Source organism: Tiliqua scincoides, chromosome 1, assembly GCF_035046505.1.
Source record: "Tiliqua scincoides isolate rTilSci1 chromosome 1, rTilSci1.hap2, whole genome shotgun sequence".
In the NCBI taxonomy this organism is placed as follows: Eukaryota; Metazoa; Chordata; class Lepidosauria; order Squamata; family Scincidae; genus Tiliqua; species Tiliqua scincoides.
The window spans coordinates 313,798,230-313,817,620 of NC_089821.1; positions in this window are offsets into that span (position 1 = coordinate 313,798,230).

The following is a 19,391-nucleotide window of genomic DNA, read 5'->3' on the forward strand; positions in this document are numbered from 1 at the left end:
CCCTTGCTGTCTGCACAGAGGGAGGCACAGGAGCCTCTGAGAGAATCACCACCCAGGCCCCCATTTGGCAAGGCTGGTGTCATGGCAACATGCTCATGGCACCTCAGCCTGCCCTTCCCTGATTAACCAGAAGGGGGCAGAACTAGGCCCCCTGCAGCTTGACAACCACCACCCTGCAGTCCCACCCTCAGACTCACCTGCCACATGGGCCGCAGTTGCATCTTCAACATGGACCTGCTCGGTGGCCCCTCACAGCCTTTGGGCTGGCTTTGGAGTAGCCCTATTGGCCTGTGTTGTTCACCGCTGGCCAAGAGAGGGACTGCAAGGGCAGCTGGTCAGGCAGGCCCTGGTGAGCAGGGCTCCTAGACCCCTGCTTGGCCAGACCTGTCCACAGTTCTGAGCTCCCAGCTGCCCCGGTCCTGTCCACTGCAAAGAGAAGAAGTGTCAAGCGGGGGGACGACTATTCCTGCAATTTCCGGTTGACGAACTTGGACTCCGTGACCCCTCAAAGCTGGCTGATCAGTGCGGCAAAACACATCCTAATGCCACGAAGGGCATAATCTTTGGGCCTCTATCCTGCGCTGGATACAGCGCAGGCCTCTTGGCTTGCCTGTTCCAGCGCAGGGTAGGTAGGACTGCACCCAAAGTCTCTCAAGTAACTGCAGGAAGTGGCATAAGCAGAGGAACGTGAATTTGCTGCTTAGAGCCTTGACGACGGAGACACACCGGAGGCAGCAATGCCTATAAAGCCGGCAAGGAGCTCAGCTCCGGAAGAAGAACCAGCCATACTGGCAAATGGGATCTTCTCCCTCCCCCGCCCCTCCTTCTGACTCAATGGTTCTTCTGGGCATGTGCAGAGGTCCTTGCTGCCTGTACCATTTGCTTTGTCACACGAGCCACTCCCTGGAGGGAAAGGAGCAGGCAGGATGCTCTGTGGTGGGGAAAGCAGTTGCTGCCAGGCAGGGCCCTTTTTTGGCAGAGGCAGGACCTGCTGATACACCCCCTGACCCCTATAAGAACATAAGAACAGCCCCACTGGATCAGGCCATAGGCCCATCTAGTCCAGCTTCCTGTATCTCACAGCGGCCCACCAAATGCCCCAGGGAGTACACCAGACAACAAGACCTGCAAGGCCTCCTGGGAATTGTAGTTTAAGAACATAAGAACAGCCCCACTGGATCAGGTCATAGGCCCATCTAGTCCAGCTTCCTGTATCTCACAGCAGCCCACCAAATGCCCCAGGGAGCACACCAGATAACAAGAGACCTCATCCTGGTGCCCTCCCTTGCATCTGGCATTCTGACATAGCCCATTCCTAAAATCAGGAGGTTGCACATACACATCATGGCTTGTACCCCGTAATGGATTTTTCCTCCAGAAACTTGTCCAATCCCCTTTTAAAGGCGTCCAGGCCAGATGCCATCACCACATCCTTTGGCAAGGAGTTCCACAGACCAACCACGTGCTGAATAAAGAAATATTTTCTTTTGTCTGTCCTAACTCTCCCAACACTCAATTTTAGTGGATGTCCCCTGGTTCTGGTGTTATGTGAAAGTGTAAAGAGCATCTCTCTGTCCACTTTATCCTTCCCCTGCATAATTTTGTATGTCTCAATCATGTCCTCCCTCAGGCGTCTTTTCTAGGCTGAAGAGGCCCAAACGCCGTAGCCTTTCCTCATAAAGAAGGTGCCCCAGCCCAGTAATCATCTTAGTCACTCTCTTTTGCACCTTTTCTATTTCCACTATGTCCTTTTTGAGATGTGGCGACCAGAACTGAACACAATACTCCAGGTGTGGCCTTACCCTTTCATCCTCCTTCTAACCAGCCTCCTCATTTGAGGGAAGTCCGCTCGTCAGAAGTCAAGGGTTTTTGTGAGAGATTTGCCCGGTATTCTTCCCCTGACGTGCATGCCGAAACGGATCACAGCATGGTCACTGTTCCCCAATAGCTCAGTAACACTGACATCTCTAACCAAGTCCTGAGTACTGCACAATGTTAAATCCAGAGTCACCTGTCCTCTGGTGGGCTCCATGACTAGCTACTCTAAGGCACAGTCATTTAGCATGTCACTTGATGCTTTTGAGACTTGGCAGATCCTTGAGACCCTGGGCAGATCCCAGCCTGTGGCCTGACACTCACATGCATTTGCCACCTTCACAGGACTCACCCTTGGAGACCCCACCACAAAACTCCCATTTCAGGACCTGGCTGAAGCAAGCTAAAACTGGACCTGCCCGTGGCCTCCAGGCACGTGGATTTGCAGTGTCCAGGCAGCCTTCACGTGGCCTCCAGTTCTTCTTTGAATTGATGGCAACTTTGCTTCCTTGGCAAAGTTCACAGATTGGAGGTGATTCCAGGTAAATGTGCATGAAAAACTATAATTGGACATGTGGCAAGAGACAGGAGGGCTAATTGTCTTTTGGCTATAATTACTCGAGAAGATGCTGCTTTATTGGACTGGCTAATCACACCTAAGAAGGTGGGCAAAAGGCAAGTATCAGAGATCAGCTTGATTTCTTTCTCACTTTTTTTAATTAAAGAGGAAGCTAAATGTGCAGTCTTTTCTCCTCCTCTTCAGTTAATGATATTTTACAAGGATTCAAAAAGGGCAGCGCTTCAAAGACCCGGAAAGGTCTTTCTCTAGAGCTCACCATACTCAGAGAGTAGCACAGCAGGAAGGTGTTGGTTTTCTATAGAACAACCTACCTGATTCTCATGCTTCATGATTCTCAAGTCCACAATGCATATGCCTGGCTGGCTGGCTGGGGAGAAGCCTGGCTTGACTAGTCCTCCTTGGAAAATGTGTGGTGATGGCATCTGGCCTGGACGCCTTTAAAAGGGGATTGGACAAGTTTCTGGAGGGAAAATCCATTATGGGTTACAAGCCATGATGAGTATGCGCAACCTCCTGATTTTAGGAATGGGTTAAGTCAGAATGCCAGATGTAGGGGAGAGCACCAGGATGAGGTCTCTTGTTATCTGGTGTGCTCCCTGGGCATTTGGTGGGCTGCTGTGAGATACAGGAAGCTGGACTAGATGGGCCTATGGCCTGATCCAGTGGGGCAATGTTTCATTGCCTGTTAGCAATGGGGCTGATGAGCGAAACCACTTAATGTTAGGACGTCTCTAGTTATACATTGATTGTATTTATGCCCTGCTTTTCCCCTGCAGCACTGTAGACACCAACATTTGGTGCAGGACTCTTCTAGTTTTAATGATGGCCATGCATGTGCTGTTGTCTTGTGTACTCCCTGAAGCACTTGGTGGCCGCTGTGAGATACAGGAAGCTGGACTAGATGGGCCTGTGGCCTGATCCTGTGGGGCTGTTCTTATGTTCTTATGCCATAGGCCAGTGTTTCTCAAACTGTGGATCGGGACCCACTAGGAGGGTCATGAGCCAATTTCGGGTGGGTCCCAACTCATTTCAACATTTTATTTTTAATATATTAGACTTGATGCTACTATGGTATGTGACTGCATTTGGGGAATTGTTACAGACCTGTACCTTTAACAAGCTACTATGTATATTCTTTGAACGATGATAGTCTATGGGATTTATGCCTGGGTAAGTGTGGGTAGGATTGCAGCCTAGGATTGTTACAAATGTTTCTGCTTGATGATATCACTTCTGGTCAGGACATCACTTCCGGTGGGTGCTGACAGATTCTCATTCTAGAAAGTGGGTCCCAATGCTAAATGTGTGAGAATCACTGCCATAGGCAGCTGCGTCCTTCTTGCACAGCACAGCTGATCCTGAGAGCCTGGTGAAATCTGACTGAGAAGGCCAGAGCATGTCCTGAATGCATTGTGGCCCCACCAGCAGATCTTCAAACAAGAGAGGCACCCTCACCCACTTGAGGGGCAACTTGAAGGGCTTCTGATCTGGCAGAAGGCCTCGGGCTCAGCCTCCAGCTTCAAGAAGCAGCTCAGAGAGTGGAGCTGGGAAGGACCCTCCACTGCCAGCCAGCGTGGACAGCAGCACCAGGTTGGACGGCCTGTGGACTGACCAGGGCCAGCCCAAGCCCTCTTGCACCTGAGGAGCTGCTTCCCCCTGCCAGGTCTGCCTCACCTGGGGCTGCTCGGGCTGCTGCCTGCACTGCTCTGCCCACCTCCCCAGAATAAGGGGTGAAGGGGACTCAGGGCGCAATCCTAGAATTCACTCTGGCTGGCGCAAGTCCCCTGCGCCAGCCTGGGAGGGTCGCAAACGTGCCATAAAGCATGTTTGCGCCTCCTCAGGAGGAAGACAGGCCAGCGCACAAAGAAGCGCCAGCCTACAGAGGCCAACGCAAGCCTCCGTGCCAGCTTCCTCCTTAGGAGTTGCGTCGGCCCAGGGGGGAGGCATTTCTGGGCAGAGGAAGGTGGGCAGTGGGCAGCCCTGGGGGTCAGCGGGCAGGGAGAAGGAGGTGGGGCTGGGAGGGGGAGGTGGGGCCCAACCCCCATTCCCAGGGAGAACAGAGCGGCTTCAAGTGGCCTCACCTATCGGAAGACACGCAGACATGGAAATGCTTCCCCTTGCCTCTGGCTGAGCTACTTATGGCCACAACCCTGCACTGGATGGCCACAATCCTCCTGGCTTGCCTGTTCCAGCGCAGGATAGGATTGCACCCTCAGTGGATGCCTGGAAAGGAGTCGTGGTGAGCAGGGGGTTCCATGCCTCTCCCTCCCCCATGCTTGTCTAAGAACATAAGAACAGCCCCGTTGGATCAGGCCACAGGCCCACCTGCATCTCACAGATATAGTATCCCCTTCCTGTATCTCACAGCGGCCCACCAAATGCCCAGGGAGCACACAAGACAACAAGAGACCTCACCCTGGCGCCCTCCCCTGCATCTGGCATTCTGACATAGCCCATTTCTAAAATCAGGAGGTTGCGCATACACATCATGGCTTGTACCCCGTAATGGATTTTTCCTCCAGAAACTTGTCCAATCCCCTTTTAAAGGCGTCCAGGCCAGACGCCATCACCACATGCTGTAGCAAGGAGTTCCACAGACCAGCCACACGCTGAGTAAAGAAATACTCAGCCTACCTCACTCCTCACTTCCCTTCTGTGTTCCAGACACTGGGGAAATTGATGGAGGTGGGGAGGTGGCGGGAGGTCAGTGTCTCCCCCCTTAGGCAGGCAGGCAGGCAACTCCTTCAGTTGGCTTCACAGATGGGCCAGCCATGAGCCTGGCTCCATTTGCTCCTGGCAGAGCTCAGAGGCTCGATGTGTCCCCACCAAGGACTGTAGCCCAAGAAAGGCCAAACCTCCTGCCTGGCTTCCCACCAGCCACCTCCATTGTCAGCAGACACCCCCGAGAGGCAGGCCTGCTGCTACCCCTCCAAGCAGCCCAGGCAGTTCTCTCCTGAAGTGCTCCAACCCAGCCCTGGAGTGTTCTGGGACCGTCCTGGAAGAGGCTTGCCTGGAGCCTCATGACTGCAGCATTTCTGAGCACAGAGAGAGGTGTGGGGTATGCAGAGTATGCCTGTGTGTCTTCCAATAGATGTGGGTGGAATTTCCCCTTGAACCTGGAAGAGCCCACGGAAGGCAGGTGATCACTCTCACCTGCAGTGTGCCAAGACCCCCTTCCCCTGAACTTCTGCTCTTGCTTCAAATGGCAGGAATGTGAAGTAGCAAGAACACTCTCTCTCTCTCTCTCTCTCTCTCTCTCTCTCTCTCTCTCTCTCTCTCTCTCTCTCGTCAGGCCACTGCCTCTGTCAGAGATTGCCAAGGCAACCCACTCGTAGGCACACAGGACCATCCAAGCCAGCCTGACAAACAGGTTGCCAGGGGCATCCGTAGCCTGTTGCACGCACTGGCCATCTTCTTGCACACACAAACCATGAGCCGCAACTGCTACCTTGCACCACACTCTGTTCTTCCCTGGGCACTACACTGTTGCCTTTAAAAATGTGCTTTAATTTTATTTACTTCTTAGCTAGAAGGCAAGCCTGTGATGTCACTCTTGGACTTGGTGATGCCCCCTATTTTATGCCCGCTACGTGTAATTCCTTGGGCAGAGGCATCTGGTGGAGCAGATGGGGCTGGTAGCACTGCATTAAAAAGGTTTATGAACTGCACAGAGCCTCTCTCCAGCTACAGGTTTTATGGACAATCCACGTTTGCCTCTTTCCCAGTAATTTCCTTTCTGGAAGAAAAACAAAGACCTGCTTTGGGAGCCAACCGGGAGCTGCAGGTCACGGGCCTCTGGTGGGCCACTGCAGGAAACGGAGTACTGGACAAGCTGGTCCTGGACCTGATCCAGAAGCCCTTGGCTCCTCTGCTGTGTTTGCAAAATGGCCTCAGCCCACCAGCCTTTCTGGCACAGTTTTCCCTGCCGAGAATCTTCCCTGTGCCATGTTTGGCACACGGTAAGGAAAACTTGTGGGTCAAGAGGCTTGAGTATGTTTTAATTCTGTCCCCATCTGGGACCTTGGTGTTGGAAGGTGCAAGTTGGGGTGCTGAGGGAGGGAGTTTCCATTCCTTCGTGTTCAAGCTTCTCTTTTCATTCCATTTAGTCCCATCATTCCCATTTCAGAATCTAAAGGGAAGTTTGCTTCAGGTGCAAGTCAACCTTGTGCACAAGCTCTTCTCTTCCACGTGGATTTATGGCGCAGTGTCACGACTGCCACCATCTCTGGGCATCTTGTCTGGAGAGCCCCTGAGCTGCTCTCCAACATTCAGCTGCCTTAAAACAGCCTCAGTGACCTTTTCTCCTGCAATTACTCTTCTTTCCCAGAGAAGGTTTTGAACATTTGTACAGATGAATAGAATGGCTCTTCTCTGCCCACAAGGGAAGATATGATTGATAGGGAGACACGGTTCCTGATTGCCAGTTGTCCGGTGTGTCCTCAGGACAGAGAAAACCCAGAGCAGCCTGTTCTTGAGTCAATTTGTAGCATTGCAGAACAGCCAGTGTCCTGAAAAGGAACCAGCCAAACCCACTTTGGGGGGAGGAAGGAGGAGAACCCCACCTGATGACCCCAAATATGTGCTTGGAGCAAAGGGAATCAGTGTACCCGATGGCTATTATGTATCTGGACTTTCAGAAGGTGTTCAACATTGTCCCTCACCAAAGGCTGCTGAGAAAACTCCACAATCAGGGATTTAGAGGGCAGGTCCTCTCATGGATTGGGCACTGGTTCGGGACCAGTTAGCCAAGAGTGTGTGTCAGAAACAGAATATGAGCAGAGAGTGGGCAATGTTCACAATGGAGAGAGGTGAAAAGTGGTGTTCATGTCTTTTGTCATGCATGCCACACCCAGGGATACGGAGGTGGCATTGTGATGATGTTTGATAAGAACATCAGAACAGCCCCACTGGATCAGGCCATAGGCCCATTTAGTCCAGCTTCCTATATCTCACAGCGGCCCACCAAATGCCCCAGGGAGCACACCAGATAACAAGAGACCTGCAAGGCTTCCTGGGAATTGTAGTTAAGAACATAAGAACAGCTCCACTGGATCAGGCCATAGGCCCATCTAGTCCAGCTTCCTGTGTCTCACAGCGGCCCACCAAATGCCCCAGGGAGCACACCAGATAACAAGAGACCTCATCCTGGTACCCTCCCTTGCAACTGGCATTCTGACATATATGTCCCATCTAGCCATGAACCCACAACAGGCCTGGTCATCCTTGGCAATCTGGTAGTGGGTGGGTGGGGGAGGTTGGCTGCATCCACGACTCAAGCCAGGGGAGGGGCCATGGAGAGCTACCCTGAGGGCAGTAGTGCCTAGTGGTTGGAGTGCATGTAACTGATCCCATTCTTCACTTTCCTGTTCTACTGGGTCAGCAACTGAGTGAGGGGAAAACTGGTAGGCCTATTTGCTGCCTCCATCCCACACTGAGGTGACTAGGGAGAGTGTGGCTGTCTGGGAAAAACCACCCCTCCCAGGAGACCACAGAGGCCCAGGGTGGTTCTTTAGAATCAAATTACATTGGCACCCATGAGCAAGCGAACATGTTAAGGCACTGCATGAGCCATGAACATGGAGTAAACAGGCGAAGAGTCAAACCATGGCCTATTTATTTAAAAAAAAGTTGAGACCATCACTACATCTTGCGGCAATGAATCGCACAGAATGATGATGTGCTGGGTGAAGCATCACCACATTTATCTTTTTTCATGCATCCATTTCTTTATCCATTTGTCTCTCCAGACTCTGGTGCAAAATGGCTGGAGACCCTGTGTGGGCGCCAGTGACTCCTGGATGCCCCAAGGTGGCAGTGGGGGTTTCAGGGCAGTTTGAGGGAGGACTGGTGCAGGGAGCAGGTGCAACTGGGCTCCAGGAGGGGGAGGATCACACCCAGATCTGATCCCCCCCCCCCTCGGCTCTTTCAAGTTGCGCAGGCTGCATTAACTTAATGAGCTCTCTTCTGTCATTGTGGTGAATGGCTGGCTGGCTGGCTCTTCCTGCTCCCCTGTGGCTAACCACTATCCTGGGCGGCTTTGGGTTGTTTCAGGAGAAACTAAAGGAAAGAACCAAGCTGAGAAAGCAGGAGCTCCCTGCTCACTACCCTGAGCTCCTCCACAGAAGACACAGAAATGGACTCCTAGGAGGCCACCTGGGCTGCACCCAACCAGCATCCGGGTCTGATGTTTTCTGAACACACGCCAACCAGGGATTTTTACTTTGACTCATTTCTGGGCAGTGGTGCACAGGGACCCCTGGGGTGACTTTCATAAGCATCTTCAGCACATGAAGAGCAAGGCAGCCCTATCCAATGGGCCTGCAATAGCACCAGAACTCACATTCTGGTGGCACAGCTTGTGTGTTTATGGCTGTCACAGAGCATGATGCACCCTGCAGCACAGCCTGACCAGTGCCGGAGATGGGGAGTGATGGCGGCCAGGTGAAGGCAGGCTCTGTGAAGCCCTGGTGCTGGTAGGTTGGTGTGGGGGGGGGGGCAGGTGCTGGGCAGATCAGTGCCTGGAAGGGGGTGGTGTCAGCAGCAGTCAGACATCCTCTGCCCCTCTAAGGCCACAATTCCCTGATCCGGGGCCACTTGAACTTCTACCTTCTAGCACAGGTCCAAGTAGACCCATCAGGGCAGTGAGGGTTTACCCCCAGGCAAGGGAATAAATATGCCCTTACCATTCTGCGATTGTGCCCCTGCCAGATGCAGCATGCGCTACAATGGCTCAGCCACATTGGTGCCGGGGCTGTTCGATGGGATTGGGCTGTTGGAAACCTTCTCATGTTTTGCTGCAAAATAAGCTGCACAGGAGTCACAGGCCAAAGGGAGGCCTAGCTCTCCCCTTGGCATTCCAGGCTGGCACCAGTTTTGCTTAATCAATGGCATTTGGGCAATAAAACATGATTTGTAAAATTAACTGAAGGCAACGAAAAGTGGGTAAAAGGCAGAGAAGGACAAATCCAACGTGGCTTGGCACAAGTCGAGTTACCAGTGTCGGTTCCATTTGACTCGTCTTGAAAACAAGTCCCAACCGGAGGACTTTCCAAGTCACCCAGAGTATTCTGGGGACTCTACAAGACTTGAGTCCTGAATCTTTTCTGTAAAAAAAGTCAGTTTATTTATTTTCCCAGGGCCTGCCCTAGCCAATTTGGTGCTATAGGCAAGACTTGGGCTGGTGCCCTCCCTAGAAGAAAATCCTGACCAACAGTAAATAGTCATCTTTGTGTCTTTTCCACAGTAATGTAAAAGAGGCACAATGAAATACAAAATCTAATGACTAGTATTTTTCAATACAATAGATTTATAGTTATTACTCCCCCTTGTATGTCCCAATTTATAATGCACTCCCCTCTTGTATATGCAACTTTTATAATGCGCTCCCCTCTTACAGGTCCCATTTTTATAATGTAGCCCCTTCTTGTAGCTCCCTTGTAGGTGCTGGGGCACCTTCCTTATGAGGAAAGGCTACGGCATTTGGGCCTCTTCAGCCTAAAAGAGACGCCTGAGGGGGGACATGATTGAGACATACAAAATTATGCAGGGGATGGACAGAGTGGATAGGGAGATGCTCTTTACACTCTCACATAACACCAGAACCAGGGGACAGCCACTAAAATTGAGTGTTGGGCGGGTTAGGACAGACAAAAGAAAATATTTATTTACTCAGCGTGTGGTCGGTCTGTGGAACTCCTTGCCACAGGATGTGGTGCTGGCGTCTAGCCTAGACGCCTTTAAAAGAGGATTGGACAAGTTTCTGGAGGAAAAATCCATTACAGGGTACAAGCCATGATGTGTATGGCAACCTCCTGATTTTAGAAATGGGCTATGTCAGAATGCCAGATGCAAGGGCGGGCACCAGGATGAGGTCTCTTGTTATCTGGTGTGCTCCCTGGGGCATTTGGTGGGCTGCTGTGAGATACAGGAAGCTGGACTAGATGGGCCTATGGCCAGATCCAGTGGGGCTGTTCTTATGTTCTTAACTACAATTCCCAGGAGGCCTTGCAGGTCTCTTGTTGTCTGGTGTGCTCCCTGGGGCATTTGGTGGGTCGCTGTGAGATACAGGAAGCTGGACTAGATGGGCCTATGGCCTGATCCAGTGGGGCTGTTCTTATGTTCTTAACTACAATTCCCAGAATGCCTTGCAGGTCTCTTGTTATCTGGTGTGCTCCCTGGGGCATTTGGTGGGTCGCTGTGAGATACAGGAAGCTGGACTAGATGGGCCTCTGGCCTGATCCAGCGGGGCTGTTCTTATGTTCTTATGACAGCAGTGCCAAGTGGGCAGCACTCTCACTCCCTGCCTGCTCTCTTCTCTCCCCCATTTGGACCTGCAACTGACTGGGGAAAAGACTTGGCAGAATGAATCCACTGCCACCATCCCAGGCTATGGGGCGGGGGGGGGGCATCTGAGCACCTTGCCCTGGATCAGTGTTTCTCAAATTGTGGGTCGGGACCCACTAGGTGGGTTGCCAGCAAATTTCAGGTGGGTGCCCATTCATTTCAATATTTTATTTTTAATATATTAGATTTGATGCTTCCATGGTATGTGACTGCAGTTGGGGAAATGTGACAGGCCTGTACTTTTAACAAGCGACTATGTATACTCTTAACAATCACTCTCACAGTAGCGCCTGCAGAGTGAGGAGACTTGACGTTCCCATACCAGGAATCAGGCAGACCCAGGGCTAAAACGGAAACAGTGCCTTCAAGTGCTGGCCGGCACCCGGCACTTGCCACAATCCAGGCACTGGCTTGGAAGGGACGAAGGCATCCACAAGGTCAGGCATTCTTGGCCTCCCTCCTCCAGCTGCAGCACTGACAACAGTTGCCCCGTTAGCCACACAAGACAAGCACCTTGTTCTGCGGCTTTCCCAAGCCCCTGACAGGGAGTGCAGAATGGGGGAGGGGGGCTTTGATCTCCACCCTGCACCTGTTCCTTCCCAGGGAAATGGGTTTTTCCTGCTGTTGTGTGTGCTTTCTCTCTCTCCTGCTTGCTCGCTCGCTCCTGGGGTTCATTCAGCATTCATTCCGTCTGGCTGCTCCTTTCCATGGAGAGACGAGTGAAGGAGGAACCGGCTCTGCTTTATCAGACAAATAAAGGCGTATTTAGCTCCATTTCCACTGCGTGCCTCAGAGATCCCCTCGCTGGCAAACTTGGGGAAAAAAGAAAAGACTTTTCTATTGCACTTGCTGAAATTCTCTTTTTGGAACATCCTTTGCTGCTTCAGCAGAAACAGCCCATTGCAGGAGAACCAGGTGAGTGGAACTGGCAGTTCTTGAGAGCGGATTCTGGTGGTCGGTGCCCTGCCTGGCCTGCCTGAGGCCTTGCCCTCTGCTCTCCACAGCCTGGGCAGAGCCTTGTGGAAAGAGGGACACACCACCAGATCACTGAGGCAGCTGCACCAACGGGGTTACAAGCCACGGTAGGTCTGTGCAAGCTCCTGGTTTGAGAGGCAGGCTGCCTCTGATTGCCAGATGCAGGGGAGGGCACCAGGACGCAGGTTGTATCTGTTGTCTGGTGTGCTCCCTGGGGCATTTGGGGGGGCCACTGTGAGATGGACTAGACGGCTCTTTGGCCTGCTCCAACAGGGCTCTTCTATCCCACAGGGGAGTTTAGCATCTGCTGCCCTGATGCAGATCCTTAGACCTGTGACAGTTACCAAGTGAACCCGGGTAGGAGAACCAAGTCCGGGGGGGGGGGGGAGGATATCAGTGACACTGTGCCACCGATACTGCCCCTTCCTGGTCTCCACACACCCATACCCCACCCCAGTCTTCTCCTGCCCTTCCCGTTCCACCCACACGCTGACTTGGTGGCACCAAGGCTCCTGCAGGCCTGGCCACTTGCTTCTTATGTGCTCTGAGGCCCGCTGCCCTTTGCAACTGCTAGAAAGCACGCTGTGTTGCCGGAATGCACATCCTGGCAGCACACAGGCCCAGAAGGGTTGGATCAGCAGTCAGGGAAAGAGCCTCCAAGTGGCAGGGCAGCTCAGGGCCTGCCCCAGAACACCAGGAATCCCTTAAAGAGGGACTGGCAAGCAGAGGGTCAGTTTGCAGATAGGCAGGAGGATCTTCTCCAGAAGTCCAGCTGCTGTTTCAGCCCTGTCCAGTGGCAAACAAATGGGGAGCCGGCAGGGCCCAGTGCCAAGCTGCAGGGCGTGACAGAGGCCGCTTCCCAACTTTTAAAATTTTGGTATTTTCAAATAATACCATCATGTTATACATCATTTGATGTGTAATTTCATGCAGAATGCAATGAAACGAACTGTGCTGATATATCTCTATTTTATCAAACGTTATAGCCAAAAAAACCAGAAGAGGAAAACAAAGCTACCTTATTTAACAAAAAGTGGATTCTAGGTTCTTTATTTACGATCACAGACCCAACATCTTTCTTCTATATTACAACAAAACTGCTTTTGTAGAAAAGAGGCACCTCTTTTCTAGGCTGAGGAGGCCCAAACGCTGTAGCCTTTCCTCATAAGGAAAGTGCCCCTCTCTCTATGTTCCTGATAATCGAATCACCCACTACAAGAAGCCCCCCAGCCCCCTCCCACTGAGGAGGGTGAGTGCCTGAGTGTGATTGGATACAGGCCCATCCCTTGAGAAGGGGTCCCCTTAGGGGATTATCTCCAGGATGATGTCCTCCAGCCCCAAGACTTCTCTCTGGGCAGCTGAGGAGCTGCACGCCTGAGGGTGGGACAAAGCCTGATTGTCCCTGAAAGTCTCCCCGTGGTCCTGCTCAGCCTGCCTTGGCTTCTCCAGGTCAGCCACCAAGGCTTCAAGGGAATGGACGCGTTCCCTGAGACCCTGGAGCTCCTTGCACCGAGGACACACCCGTGACTTCTGCCCCAGAGGCATATAGTCATACATGTGACACTCTATGCAAAATGCTAGATAGCCCCCACCCTGCTGCTGGCTGCCTGACTGCATAGGGGTACTTAAAAACCTTACACTGGTTTGCTGCTCCTCTTCTCAAGGGAAGTGAAGGGCAGTATCTGGGGCCCTGGCTTCCTTGCCCTACTGAACTTGCACAGATGCTAAAGTTGCTCTGTCATAAGAACATAAGAACAGCCCCACTGGATCAGGCCATAGGCCCAGCTAGTCCAGCTTCCTGTATCTCACAGCGGCCCACCAAATGCCCCAGGGAGCACACCAGATAACAAGAGACCTCATCCTGGTGCCCTCCCTTGCATCTGGCATTCTGACATAGCCCATTTCTCAAATCAGGAGGTTGCACGTACACATCATGGCTTGCAACCTGCAATGGATTTTTCCTCCAGAAACTTGTCCAATCCCCTTTTAAAGGCATCCAGGCCAGATCCAGGCCAACTCTTACCTGGCACTTTATTTTTGCGGCACTGGGCTTTGTGGCCGCACACACTTCTGCAAAGAGACTCACAGGGTGGCAGGCTCTAGCTTTATACCCCTAGCTGGCTCCTCCTCCCTCCCTCCCTGCTTATTGAAGAGGGTCTGGTCTTCCCAGGTGAGATCTCCAAGGATCAGAAAGACAATAGGCTGCTGATGGGCTTAATCTACTTTGCAGGCTCCTGAATGGGGTGCGTGGATTTGCCTAGTGTGGCTCTTAGCAACTCCTAAAGGTCAATGGCTATGCTAAATTGCCCTGGCCGGCTGGGAACTGGCCCTTCCTAGATTCTTGCCTTCCTAGGCTGGACTGTTTTTTTTAACCCCAAGCTGGTTTTTATTTGAACTTTTATTTGAACTGAACTGGTTTACCCTCTTCCTCTGTTTAGTTTAGTTTGGGCTCCTACTCACAGGTAAACTCTGGTCAACTCAGAGTGAACCTTTTAGACTTGTGCTTTAGCTCCCTGTCTAAATTACGCCTTCCTGCTTTTAATAAAGTGTGTGCCTTTATTTATTGCTGTCACCTGGATTCTGTGTCCCAATTTACTGAACCTTTAAATTATGTTCTAACTTAGATTAAGTCTGACTTGGGTTAAGTATAAGTTAAATTTAAATAAAGTAGAAAAGCTTGCTTTCTTTTTTATCCTCTGTTTTATTTATTTTCCAACTGCCTCTGCCTTGGGCTCTTACTCACAAGTAGGACTCTGCTCCTGCTCAGAGTAGACCTAAGTACACACTTACATATTTACTTTTATTGCCCTCACCTAGCTCCTGTTCCCCAATTTACTGGACCTTACTGTGCCCCAAATTACTGGTCCCTAGAATCCCTCTCTCAGGTTAGATGAGGTGCTAACTTAGGTAAAGCTGAGGTAAAGGTAAAGCTAAATTTTAACGTTGATTAAGGTCAGAAAGACAAAGCGTACACTTACTTTCTCCTTCTCCTTCCTCTCCTCCTTTTCCAAAACTCAGAGAGTCCACTTGCCTTCTCCTTCCCTTCCTCCCTCTCCTCTCTAAACTTGCTCTGCACTTTGTTCCCGAGGCACTGGGTTCCCAAAGGCCACAAGCGCTTCACACTTTGTCCTGGGGATTCCAACTGCCAAACTCACCAGAGGATGAGATCACACGGCTCCGCTGGACAGCTGGCCGCTGCAGAAACATGGAAGCGTTTCTCTTTCTGCCCTTGGGTGTCACAGCCAGGCAGAGCTGCCAAGGAAGAGGGATGGGGAGGAAACGCCAGGGAAGGGGTCAGCCAAGCTGCCACCTTGAGCACACCGCTTGGGGGCCTTTAGAGTCACCCAGGGGTGGGGCAGGGAGACCCGGACATGAGCCCCCACCCCGGGCCTGTGATGAGGAGCCTGCCAATTTGCCTCCTGAGGGCAGTGTAGGGAGGGCACCATACAAACCGATGGTAAGGCCACACCTGGAGTATTGTGTCCAGTTCTGGTCGCCACATCTCAAAAAAGACATAGTGGAAATGGAAAAGGTGCAAAAGAGAGCGACTAAGATGATTACGGGGCTGGGGCACCTTCCTTATGAGGAAAGGCTACGGCATTTGGGCCTCCAGCCTAGAAAAGAGACATAAGAACGTAAGAACATAAGAACAATCCCACTGGATCAGGCCATAGGCCCATCTAGTCCAGCTTCCTGTATCTCACAGCGGCCCACCAAATGCCCCAGGGAGCACACCATATAACAAGAGACCTCATCCTGGTGCCCTCCCCTACATCTGGCATTCTGACTTAACCCATTCCTAAAATCAGGAGGTTGCGCATACACATCATGGCTTGTACCCCATAATGGATTTTTCCTCCAGAAACTCGTCCAATCCCCTTTTAAAGGCATCTAGGCTAGACGCCAGCACCACATCCTGTGGCAAGGAGTTCCACAGACCATTTATGTGTATTTATGTGTATTTATGTGTATTATGTACACATAAATGTTATATGTTATGATGGCGCGAACATTGTAAAAAAAACTCTGGTAGATCTCCGGGCCTTGCTGGGTTTCAAAGTAGCTCTGGAGCCAAAAAAAAGTGTGAGCACCCCTGTGCTAAGCAGATGCCCAGGCTCAAGGAGCAGCTTTTGTTCAAGTGCTGCTTCCCAAGAGACAGACTTTGCTCATCAGCACTTCCAGTGGCATCTGAGAGCGTCACCCTGCTGCCCCTTCTGCACAAGGGTGATAGGCACACAGGTGGTCTTGCAGATCAGCAGTGGGCTCTCCTGTGTGACTGACCCTGGGTGGCTCTGCTCTGGATAGTCCAGTCCCTGGGTTATGCTTTGGAGCAAGTCTCCAGCCTCCTGGCCTCACTGAGTGGCCTAAGCAAGGACAATCAGCAGGACTGGTGTTCCCCAAGTGTTGGTGGCCTGGTCATCCTGCTTTGCAGAAGAGCTGCCCCAGGGAGTGATGGGGCAAAGATTCCCCCAGAGAAGCACATGGGGTGGGCAGTCCAAGGAGGACGTCGATGTAAAACATCTCCTGTGGACTCCAGATCATCTCCTGCTCCAGATCAGCTGTAGGCAGAAGGGGTGTCCCCTTCCCTGGGACTGGGAGAGACCAGCATCTCATACAGAAGAATAAAGAGAAGTGGTAAAAGAGCAGGCATCAAAAACAAATGATGCTCTTTCACCAACAGGTCAGTAAAAAGAGTATCACTGAACCTCAACATATGTGAGCACCTCTTGCGACGGATGAGTGTTGGCAATCCTGTGCGTTGTGTGTGCCATAAGAGTAAGAAGAGGGACAGCGTTCAGGGAGGAATGCAAGCGAACCTGGTTCTGTTGACTTCAGTCCCTAGGCTTAAGACGGGGAGAGGCAGGAGGGAGGGATGGCCATGAGGGAAGGGGGAGGGTTTGAAGTGCAATTAGAGTTCCCTTCCCTCTCCCAAGCCTTGTTGTGTCTGGTTCCAGGCAGCATTGTGGAGAGCCCAGAAGAGTGGTGCAGTTAGTCTTTGCCTCACCTTTGGATCAGAGTCACCAATATCCATAGGGGTGCCTATGTGCCAGTTGAGCCACAGCTGGTGGGAGGACCCCAAACTCCACCCCTTTCTGTGGCCCCCAAACCAATTGAGGGGTGCCTTTTTGGTGTGGTATGGCCAGTCAGGCACACAGTGCAAGAGTGGGGATTGTGCAGAGAGGAGAGTGTGACATCAGCAGGCTGCAGTCCTGGCACTGGAGGCCAAGAGGGCATTGTGATCCCCTTGCCACAGTCCCCAAAGGAGCTGCAGAGAGACTTGGGAAGATCAGAGACCAGAGATGCAGAGTCCTCATTTTCCTGACTATGAGGCAATCATATAACATCACGGACACGCTTATCCCCCAGAAGGGTGCTCAACTTGGAGCTCTCTTCATGGCTCAGAAGGTCCAAGTGCTAGGAGTCATTCCAGGCCAGCGTGTCAAAATGCCCAGTTTTTCAGATACCTCCCATGCTGGTACTTCACAGAGTCTTGTGGTATTTCTTGCCTTCTGCAATAATATTCAGAGTAGCTAAAATAAAACCTAGAATGATCCTGTGTCTATTTGCTGCATGTTTACTCTGTTACCCTTAAATTGCAAAATAAATTACTCTGCACACCATAGGATGCAAATAGACCAACCCGAGTGACGTACCAAGTGCTAATTTAATTGAAGTAATTCATTTAATCTTGTTGGGATTGAGCATGGCAGGACCCGCAAGACAATGAGGAAGAGCCATCATAATTAAGAAGAAATGCTAAAGGCACTTAATCAGTGACGTGCGGTGAGGTCCAAGCTCAGGGAGGCTCAACCACATGAAAACACTCATTCACTCACTCCCCATCCCTCCCCCCTTAAGCGCCGTCTCTCTCAGCGGATCTTACCTTCATTGAAGCTCTCTCTCTCTCTCTCTCTCTCTCTCTCTCTCTCTCTCTCTCTCTCTCTCCCCCCCCCCAGAAATTTTAAAAAACTCATCTCTCCTCCCCCCACTAGGAAGATCTCAGTGACATACCCACTGAGGCAGCTGCCTCCCCTGCTGCCTTGAAGAGTCACGTCCCTTCAGCAGGCTCCCTGTTGTTTTCATGGCTTTCCTATTAACAGACCTGAGGCAACTCTGCCTGCTGCCTCCCCAGAGCTTGCTGGTGCAGGCACCTTGCCTTTCTTGATTGGAAGCCATCCATGATTGCAGCCTGACCTGCTGAAGCAGTTCTGCCTGCTGCCTCCCCAGCAATGTCTTGTCTTTTTTCTTTTGGGGGGGGGGGGAAGCCGACCCTGATTGCAGGCAATCGGCTCCTGGCTCCCTCCCAATACTGTGTGCTGCATAACTCACTGACTGTGGTGGAGGAGCTGACAGGAGCAGTGCGGAAAGGCCAGGTACTTGTCAGGTCCAGTGAGGCTCTGCTTCCCCTGACTGCACATTCCTGCGCTTAATACATTTTAAGCCTACCTCAAAAGAAACGGACCCAAGCCTCAGTGGGGCTCTGGTTCCATTGCACCAGAATGCCCAAGAGACCTACTGCCCAATCCTAACTAAATCCCCCCCACCCGGCCAATGCAGCAGAACAACTGGAATGCATACTGCATCGCGGGGGGGGGGCATAAGCCTCTGTTAGTTCAATGTGTCAGCTCAGATCTGTGCCAACTACTTTGGCACAGGTGAGTAAGGGAAGGTGAGTAAGGGAACGAGAACAGTTGACAAGTAGGACGAGGTTGTTGGTGCAAATTGCTGCAGCCAGTATCTGCCCCTCCTCTCGGGACTCTTCCCTCTTCTTCTCATCCTCCCCCACTGCTGGCGTGCCAGTTCCAGAAGAGGCAGTGGGCTCTGGTGGCGAGGCAGTGGTGCTGCTGCCTCTTGAGGTGGAGCTCACAAGATGGCCAGTGGCAGCCCGCTGTGCATGCCTTCAGCACCCATTTTATGACAGCAGAACACTGCTCAGCTGCTGTCAAACCCTCTGCTCGCTGGCCACTGTTGGGAAGCCAGTGCTTGCCTCCTGCCTGGGGAGCTGTGATCTCATGTGTCCCATAATGACCCAGGAGGAGACCTCCAACATTTCCCTATCCAAGGACAGAGTTCTGCTCCTGGAGACTCGTGCAGGGCCTCGTGCAGAAGTGTCATTAGGGTCAGGGTGGAATCAGGGCTAGGGACGGGCTGCAGTGGGCCTTGGGGCACAGGAGTCGGGCACCCGAGGTAAGGTCTCCTGTGGCCAGGGGTGGGGCCTGGGCTGGTTGATGGTGCTCGGCCTGCTGTGAGGAGGCCCACGTTAGCGGCTGTCAAGAGGCCGGGCTCCCCTGCACAGTTCTCAAGCGCTTCCCTTGAGCAGGTCACTCAGGACTCACAGAGCAGGTGTTTGCTCCAGGAGGACTTCCCTGCCCCAAAGGCCACTTTCTGGACTTGCTTCTGCCCTTGTCAGCAACCAGCTTCCCGGTGAGGCAGTGACGAGCAGCAGCTCAAGAGGCCTGCCAGTGACGGACTCCGGAAAGAGGAAACTGGCGTGACTCGTGTTTTATTTACACTCAAAAAGCTCTTTTCTCCCGGAGTCTGAAGACGACACAACAACAGACAAGGACTGCACTTTAACTGCTGTCCTCACTTGACAACCTGCTGTCTGACAGGGACCCAGTGGGGGGCAAATGGCTGGTGCCTGCCGTGGGCTCCTGGGTGAGTTTCTTTCCTGGCT